General features: G+C 46.6%; 1 long non-coding RNA gene across 1 annotated transcript; it reads right to left on the bottom strand.

Moving 5' to 3' along the window:
- Positions 1 to 1,095: 1,095 nt before the first annotated feature.
- On the bottom strand, positions 1,096 to 9,376 carry LOC123596691. The gene is made up of 3 exons (XR_006711808.1): positions 8,753 to 9,376; positions 7,096 to 7,156; positions 1,096 to 1,988 (listed from the first exon to the last, which is right to left on the bottom strand). It is a non-coding gene; the product is annotated as an uncharacterized LOC123596691 (long non-coding RNA).
- Between the last annotated feature and the right edge of the window lie 411 nt (positions 9,377 to 9,787).

The raw sequence follows: 9,787 nt of genomic DNA, 5'->3' as shown, positions 1-9,787 counted from the left end.
AATAAACATTAAAAAAATTTTTTTAAAAATCAAATTTGCCCACAATTGCCAGTATGACAGAAACTTTTCCCCCGCAAATCCTCCTGGATTTGAGAAGATGTGTACAGTCTGACTGGGGAGCAGTTAGACCCTTAACAACTAATTAAGTTGTAGAAATTTGAACAGTCGTGTACACATTTGGCTAGTACTTAACAAAACACATTAAGGGAGAAACTAGAGTTACCCAAGTTTGGGAACACTGTAAAGTGGTTAGAGTTCAGGGAAGGGGAAAAAAGCTAGAGAGCTTTAAGGGGATTTAATTCACGAGAAAAACCATTAAGCCAGGAATAAAGGAGAAATAGATGAATAAAAAAGTTATGTCGTTTATTCCTCTGACAGTTATTGAGTGTCATGTGGCAGGCTGCATTCAGTTGCTGGGGTGAGTAGCAAATCCTCTTAGCCAGAGGGCGTACCCACCTGCTAGCTGCTAAGGACTCACAGCTGCCCTTTTCTGGAATCCTATGGGTGGGAAGCACTGTCCCCAGTGATGCCAGGGGGTTATGTCCCCGACACACTCTTTCTCTCTTTCTCTCCCTCTCTCTCTCTGAGGGAATGGAAGTTCAGCCCACTTGCTCACTGGAGACGGGACAATCTGTGTTGTCATCAAGACCCAGAGCTCCCTCTGGGACCAGCTTGAGATAAATACTCCCTCAATAAATCGATCACCTGCCAAGAATCCTCACCTGTTTCAAAGGAACCCAACTTAGGGCAAAGGGTGACAATGTATGAATGAGAAGCAGTCTCTACCCTCTGGGAGCTGGTTTTGGTGGGGGACACTGACAAATAAACAGGGACTTCCCATGTTGAGTAACGGCGATACCGTCAGGAAATACACGGGGCTCCGGCAACCGGAGTGGGTCACAGAGAGCTTCTTAGCAGTGAACGTTTCTGAGCTGAGCCCTAGAGTGTGACTTGGGGCCCAGGGGCCGGCTGGGTAAAGAGGTGGGGCAAAGAATTTGCCAGGCACAAGCAAAAGGCGGTATGGACAGATGCGAGACACTGTGAGGTGTGTGCTCAAAACTGCAAATGATTCAATGTGACTGGAGCCCAGGGTGACAGAGGCAAGAAGAGAGTCGGAGAGGTTAATGTGGTCCAGATTGTGAAGGGCCCAGTGAGCTCGAAACAAGTTTGTACCGTATCCAGGGCAAAGGAAAAACAATGAAGAGTTGTCAGTGGAGGATACATGATAAGACTTCTATTTTTAAAAATGCCCCGGGCTATAAGAAGGGAGAAAGGACTTAAAAGGGCAAGGCTGGTGGTAGGGACAGAACACCAGCCCACATTTCAGTTTTCATGGAACGGTCAAGGGCTGGAGCATTAGCATTAGAGAAAGAGGGGCTCGCGTTCCAGCTCCAGCAAGTTATTTATTCTCTCCGAGTTTCAATGTCCTTAACCATCAAATGAGAGACTGGTAATGAGCACTAAGCTACCAAGTAGGCGCGGACATTGAAGGAGTTCGCATATGAAGAGCAACTTACTTAATTCACTTATTTATATACGTACATACTACCACAACACTCGGCACCCCGAAAGCTCCATCAAAATTATCTGCTGTTATCCCTGTGGCCATGGGTGCTTGGGCAATAGCAGTGTCCCACTGGAGGAGAAGCATGTGGAACCAAGAATAGGAGGAGGTGGAATTAAGGGACACGTCACAGGTTGGATGTGGCAATGAAGTGAGGCAGCGGGTGGATGGCAGCATCCTTCATCGAGATGGGACGTCAGGATGGGGTGAGGGTTCTGAACGAAGCTCTGGCCAGTTCTACACGTGTTGCTTTTGAAGAGCCTGGGAGGTCCCCAGGGTGGAATTGTCTGGCACGCAGCTGCACGTGGGAGCCTGAGGCTCAGGAGCGAGCTCTGAGCAGGAGGTCACTGGGAGGGTGGAGGAGAGAGCTCAGAGAGGTGGCCCAGAATGAAGATGTGGCTTGTACTCTCGGGGAACTCACAGGCTGGTGTGGGAAGCAGATATTTCAACAGATTATTAGAATACAATAGATATGTTTTATTTTATTTTTTTTAAACATTTTCTTATATTTGAGAGACAGAGAGAGACAGAGCATGAGCGGGGGAGGCGCAGCGAGAGAGGGAGACACACAATCTGAAGCAGGCTCCAGGCTCTGAGCTATCAGCACAGAGGTTGACACAGGGCTCGAACTCACAGACCATGAGATCATGACCTGAGCCGAAGTCGGATGCTTGACTGACTGAGCCACCCAGGTGCCCCATAGAATACAACAGACATGTTTTAAACTAGAGCTGAGGGGTGAATCCCAGGGGTTACGGGAACTGGGGATAGAAACACCACTCCAAAGGTCGGGACACTCGGAGACAAAATAATTGACTGTAACATCACAGCGTTAGGAAGGGCTTTCATGCAACTGAGTTCCACGTCTCGGAGGCTGTGCTATTCTGGAATCCTTAGGGTTCTGAGGGGCCCCTGGAAGTGGAGCCGGCCACAGTGTGGGGAGCTGAAACCAAGCAGACACCCAACTGGAGAGAGTGTCTGTCATTGTTTTGCAAATTGGGACTGTGTGCAAGCTTTCTTTTGAAAAAACTGTTGTTACCCCCACGTTCCGCCCCACCCCCAAATCAAAGCTATTAATTTAGGTCAAAGTACAGATAAGGAATCTGAGGCCCACAGAGGTTAAGTAACTTTCTTAAGATCATACAGCTAATTAGAGATCAAGCTGGGCCAGCATCTATTTTTTTATGTTTATTTATTTATTTTGAGAGAGAGAGAGAGAGAGCTCGAGCATGCTTGAGTTAGGGAGGGGCAGAGAGCAAGGGAGAGAGAGAATCCCAAGCAGGCTCCATGCTCAGCACAGAGCCCGACACGGGGCTCGATCCCCTGACCAGGGGATCATGACCTGAGCCGAAATCAAGAATTGGACACTCAACTGACTGAGCCACCCAGGCGCCCCTGGGCTAGCATCTAGATATTTGATTCTCAGGCTGTTGTTCATTCTTGCTATCTTTGAGGCCTTATACTTCAAATTTACCTAGTCTACGTTCAATTGCATCTTGACATTTTTCTGAACTATAATAAGAGGGATGTGTATTTTAAAATATCACAGGAATAAGGTCTGGGAGGGATATTATGGAGCAGCAATCAAAGTCATTGACAGCACCTGGTCTTTCGCAAAGGTCTTTCACAATCGAAGTCCCTTTCAATTCCTGTAATGGCAGCTGCAGAACGTGAGCACAGAAGGAAGCCCCTCAGCCTTGCTGGGGTCCCAGGCTTTGCTTCCTGTCAAGGGGTCCCATTTCATCAGAATGGACTTCAGTCTCAACGAACACCACAACCTGATGTTGGCATGAAAGCATTACCATGACCTCTGTTGAAAGATCATCCTTAAGAAAAGGTAGACTCGACGCTCATACAGAGTTAGAATGTTCATGCCTTGCAGATTTTTTTTTACTGCCTTTTTTCTTTTTTAAAGTGATCTCTACCCCCAACGTGGGACTCGAGATCACAACCCTGAGATCAAGAGTCACGTGCTGTACCGACTGAACCAGCCGGGCGCCCCCTTAGAGACTTTATTTAATTCAACCAGTGAGGGAACTAGATGGATGTTACAACTGGATCAAAGAGAATCCAGAGAACAGGGATGTTTCTACATCAGGAATACTGAAAAGAATGTACAAAAAGAGGCAAAACTGGTTTCTTCCATGGGGGGGTGGGAGTCATCCGAACCACTCCCTAAAGTGATAGAATTTGCATGTCTATAGACAGGAATTATTTTGCAATGCTATCAGTTATCTATCATTTTTTTTAAATGTTTACTGATTTATTTTGAGAGAGAGCATGAGTGAGAGAGGGGGCAGAGAGAGAGAGGGAGAGAGAGAATCTCAAGCAGGCTCTGCACTATCAGCACAGAGCCCGATGTGGGGCTCAGTCTCATGAACTGTGAGATCATGACCTGAGCCACAGTTAAGAATCGGATGCTTACCTGACTGAACCACCCAGGCGCCCCAGTGATCTGCAATTTATACAGTTGTCAAATAGATCCCATAGAGTGAAAATCAGATAATGCAAAAGAGTATCCTATAGATACTACATAATTTTCCAGTGATGTACATATTTTTCCCTATACCTATGAAAAAAGCAGAGGCCCATTTTACAAACAAACATGATGATCCCAGGTTCGTTGCCCTGCAGTATACGTATACAAAAATACGTGTGTGTGTATTTACTTATACTTAAAGAAAAGTTTCACAAAACCATACTTGCCGAGTTAAAAACAAACAAATGCATACTCAGCCTTGCTATATGCAATGTGCTGTAATATTTTCTACTCTATTATTTGTTATTGCTGATATCCACTCATGGATCAAGGATCGATCAGGGCTATCTGTTCCAGAGGACTTGTTTTTAAGTTGTTGTTGTTGTTGTTTACCATTTACGGCCCTTCGGTTACTGATAATTTTGTAAAACACAATAAAAATAAATTACTAGAAAAATGAAGTAAAAATAAACCCCCAGACTTACTAAACGCAGGCTCAAATTTTTTTTATCGGTAGATTCAACAGCCATAAAACTGGATGTTGCAGCACAGTCAAATTCCCGTTCAAGTATCAAATGCTTACTCTCACTTTCTGTTCTTGGTTCGCATGCACCGGCCCGGCGGTGGAGTGCACTGGTCCTTGGGCCGTACTTCAGGTAGCACTGATGAAACGATCCCTAACTGGCTGACAGTCCTGGGATATCTTCTTTCCCAGGAACAGACACCACCTCACTCTACCTCAGTCGGTGGGGGCTTACTGAGGCATACCTATGGCAATAGAAGAGGGACACATCCCAGAACCATCTGGCAACAGTAGCCTCTCAACGAGGGAAGTGTCTGATGGGCGCAGGGAGGATCTGCCCCAGGAGGCGGCCCTTCAGCGTTGTACTGTTCGCCACAAGCGTGACCTGCTATTCTCCCCAGTTGCCCTTCCCTGTTGACCTTCTTGACGCTTTTTGTGCTACCGATTCCTTTTTGGAATTTACCGGTTCAAATTTCTAGAGAACCTTATTGCCCTATGTCATCACTTCTGTGGAGCCCACTTGACACACAGTTCAGACTGACTGTCTTTCTTTTCTTTTTTTAATTAAAAAAATTTTTAAATGTTTATTCATTTTTTTTTTCGAGAGAGAAAGAGACAGAGCATGAGTGGGGGAGGGGCAGAGAGAAAGAGGGAGACACAGAATCCGAAGCAGGCTCCAGGCTCTGAGCTGTCAGCCCAGATCCCAACGCGGGGCTCAAACCCACAGACTGTGAGATCATGACCTGAGCTGAAGTCGGCCGCTCAACCGACTGAGCCACCCAAGTGCCCCATTTTTTTAGAAAGAGAGAAAGAGAGTATGTGAGTAGGGGAGAGGGGCACAGGGAGAGAGAGAGAATCCTAAGAAGTCTCCTCAGTGTGGAGCCCAACGTGGGTTCAATCCCATGGCCCTGGGATCATGACCTGAGCCCAAATCAAGAGTTGGTTGCTCAACCGACTGAGCCACCCAGGCGCCCTGGCTGCCTTTCTATCGAGATCCAACTATGCATTCGATCACAGGGCAGAGCGCAGGCTCTCGCAGAGAACATAGCCACCCTGGTTGCAAGAGCAGCCCAGGGCCTTGTCCCGCAGCACAGCAGGGAATGGAGGGTCGAGGCCAGGCACCCTTTGAAGAGAAGGTTGGCCAATCCGAAATACATTTTACAGTTCTCCATCCCCCAAACCCTGAGCAAAACAGAGGTGTTACTCCCAGGAGACAAGAATGGCAAAGCTGTCACAGCAGTGGCTCTGACAGAACCACTGGTACAGACCCCGGTGATTCCACTGGAATTAGACCACAGGGAGGCATCAGAGAACTTACCCCTGCCCAACAGGGGACTTGAACGCCACTCTGAAATCAGGAGACCCCTTGCCTTTATGAAGTGCACGTCATAACATCTTTGCAAGTCTTCAAACTCGCATTTAAAACAGTGGTTTCTAGTCTCCCCCCATGAAGTGCAGTAAAGCATCCTTTCAGAAGAATGACTACAAACTCAATGAAATACATAGAACAAGGAGGTTGTACTGAGATGCAACCAGTGGGCAGTGAAACTTTCTCCCCCAAAGCTAAGAGAGAATCGTCGCCCAACATAAGTCACTCTTATCTGAGCACGTTGCACATTAATCCACGACCTGCACTTTAAGGACTGCTCCTCGATAGTCACTGCTCGTTATGTCAAATCCTGGAATGCCAAAGTCTGTTCCCACACCTCTTCCCTATACCCTTTCATTTATTTCCTTTCATACCAAAATGAACAGGCGTATTACTTGATGTTTCGATTTCCCAGGCTAGTCCACACTTCCCATATATAAGATGTGCATAAAGTGCTTAATACAATATCTGCTGCATAGTAAGTACTCGATAAATGTTAGCCCTGACATACATATGTATTAAATCTATACTATCTAGATTGCTTGAGTTGTCTTTTGTGCATGTGGTTGTATTGCTACCTGCTTAGATTACAGCTATCTTCATTATTCGATATGGCCCTGCTTCCTCTGAAGTTCACAGAAGTGTTGTTTGCTGTGGTGGTTTCCTCCACTAGTTTTTAAGCTCATCCGGGAAGGTCTTTTCAGCCTGGCTAACTCCCCACCGTTATTTGTACCAAGAACGCTCTGTGCACAGTGGGTACCCGCAAACGCTGCTGGCTGGCCGGCTGATTGATTTACTCCCACCTTCCCTCCATCCCGTTATAAGCTTTCATCACTGCAAATATAAGAACCTCCTTATCTACGTCTCCTGCCATCCAGAACAGTCTTCCCCCATCTCCCTGCCTCATTGACTCACCATCTCATTTCACCCTTTCTTCCTTTTCCCGGACCTTCACGACTTGGTTTTTCCCCCAGACCCTCATTTTAACTCAGTGCACACATTATTTGGTTTTGGAATATATTTACCCTGTGCTCCTATATCTTAATTTGGTTGTACCCATTTCTACAGAGCCTACCAGGATAAATGAGTCAATGGCTCAAAGAACCACTTGTGAAAAATGAAAAGCTCCACGCAAATTGTCAGGGAAATGAAATACATACTTGAGGCCAGGAGCCGGATCTGTGGGGGAGAAAGCTTCCTTAGCACATCTTCTCTGTGAAGCTGCATTTGGATGAACGTTTTAATTAATGTATTTATTTTTAAATAATTTTTTTAAACATTTATTTATTACTGAGAGACAGAGAGAGACAGAGCATGAGCAGGGGAAAGGCTGAGAGACGGGAAGACACAGAATCCGAAGCAGACTCCAGGCTCTGAGCTGTCAGCACAGACCCCGACGCGGGGCCCGAACCCACAAACCACGGTTTCAAGACCTGAGCCGAAGTCAGACGCTTAACCGACAAAGCCACCCAGGTGCCCCTGTGTTTTTTATTTTTTTTTAATGTTTATTTATTTATTTATTTTGAGAGACAGAGGGAGTGGGGGAGGGGCAGAGAGAGAGGGAGACGGAGAATCCCAAGCAGGCTCCACGCTCTGGGTGCAGAGCCCGGTGCAGACTCAAGCTCACGAACTGGTCGTCAACTCCACTTCAGCCTCCGTCCAGGAACGGACACCGGGTTCGAGCTCTTTAAATGGCAGCCTTAAGGGGCGCCTGGGTAGCGCAGTCGGTTAAGCGTCCGACTTCAGCCAGGTCACGATCTCGCGGTCCGTGAGTTCGAGCCCCGCGTCAGGCTCTGGGCTGATGGCTCAGAGCCTGGAGCTTGTTTCCGATTCTGTGTCTCCCTCTCTCTCTGCCCCTCCCCCGTTCATGCTCTGTTTCTCTCTGTCCCAAAAATAAATAAACGTTGAAAAAAAAAATTAAAAAAATAAAAAAAATAAATGGCAGCCTTAAGTGAGGGAGTGAACAAGAGATGAAGCAAACTTCTTTGCAAACCACTCTCTGTCAAGCTAAGCGGGTAACTTCAGGAGGGAAGGTAACTCACGCAGCCTCTTGGCTCCGTGCTGAGTGTGGCATCAAGGTTCATGCACATTTATGCACCTGCAGCTTTTTATTTTTTTTAAATCAAGGCTGGGCTAATTACAGGATTTCATTGTATTTTCATACATATAATAATCTAGTTTACTCTGTAAATGATTCATTTACAATTCAATTAAACAGCCAAGGAGAACAAAATGTTAAAATAAACATGTGTTTAAATAAGATACAATATGTATAATTAGACACAACACATACCCTATCTTAGTGTTTGATTTGCACAATAATACCAAACAGGTCATTTGAGGCTATGCCAAATATCAGGGATTAGATGACCTTTAAGTTCCTGCCAAGCTGGAGAGTTTATGATTTTGTGATCTGAATGAAAAATGAAGAATTCAGTGCGTCATCCAAATGTTTACAAGAATCCAGCTGTTTGATGTCAGGTAGACAAAACACCCAGACAACTGACAGAGGCGTTTCATTTTCATCCAGATGTGGTTTTTTTGCATTGTGTTGATTTAGCCTGACACATAGCAAAGTTAAGTGACTTACTCAAGGCTTGTGACAAAATCTGGATATGCTGGCAATGAAATTGTTCAGAGGTGTGCCCTTTGAGCATTAGGAGCACCAACGTTTGGGCACTGCCTCACTGACGGCTTCTGAACCCGTGAGAGGAAGATAGGCGATTTGGTCCTCTCCATTCTCCAGGTTTTGCTGTCCTTGCTCCCACCCACCCACCTCTCCCGCCCCCAACCTCCCCAACCAAGGTCTGTGTTCACCTGGGCTCTGACCCATGACAGAGCGGGCCCCTCCATCGCAGGATTGTGCATAGTGGCCTTTGTCTTGCTCACGGCGGTCACGGTGTCTCTGGCACATCGTTATCTGGGCCAAGGGCTGGCCAGATCAAAATTTCTAGCCATCTTATAGGTTGATGGCAGTACAGGCGATCACAGCCACCATTCATCCTCCTATTATCATGGTCAATAATACAACTCATCCAGATTTGGCTGTGATTCACAGGGTGGAGGTGACTGATGCTGACCAAAAGTCCTATCCACACTCCATAAATCTAAATTCTGTCCTTGGGTCCTGCAGCTGCAGTTTCTGTTTGCAGAGCCCTGTGCTGTTTGCAAATCAGCCTCTTTTGACTCTGCCTCTCCCGACTGCTTTGACTCCCAGGGAATTTCCTGGTGCCCGACTGCTGCCCAGTCCAGGCCCACCTGGCACCTCTCATGCCCAGATGTCTCAGGCTTGACTGTTCCATTTGAAATGGTGCTTCTGGAACATCTTCCTCTGGGACCCTTCCTGGCTTCTTTTCTTCCAACACCCTGTTCCCTCACTTTCTTTCCCACTGCCTCTACCCCCGCCCTACCCCCAGCCCTTTGCACAGACCCTGCTGCACTACTCACCCTGCCAGAGTCTGGATAGAGTGGCCTTGCCTGCCCAGAGAGCTGTTTCTAGACCACGCTCCCTACGTGACCTTGAGCAAGTCACAACACCTCCCTGGGCCTCCCTGTCCTTATCTCCACATGAGAGTGCTGGACTAAATCAGGTCTGAGGCCCCTCCAGGTCTAAAATTATATTATCTCTCTAATACGGTTAGTGTTAGACTGGCTGCCTTCCAAGGTGTCACTGCTCATCATTCTATCTAGTTGTTATGCAGGGATTTTTTTTGGAGCGTGAAAAAAAATGAGGCTCCAGAACTAGTATCTCGAAAAGTAATAAAATGCGTCTGCCCCCCTACTCATCTTCCTGATCCCCCTCCTTCTCTTCTCTGTTGAAAACTCAGAGACTTAAACGTACACATTATGACA

The sequence above is a fragment of the Leopardus geoffroyi genome, chromosome C1, assembly GCF_018350155.1.
Source record: "Leopardus geoffroyi isolate Oge1 chromosome C1, O.geoffroyi_Oge1_pat1.0, whole genome shotgun sequence".
Taxonomy (NCBI): Eukaryota; Metazoa; Chordata; class Mammalia; order Carnivora; family Felidae; genus Leopardus; species Leopardus geoffroyi.
This window is presented reverse-complemented; position numbering and strand designations above follow the sequence as displayed.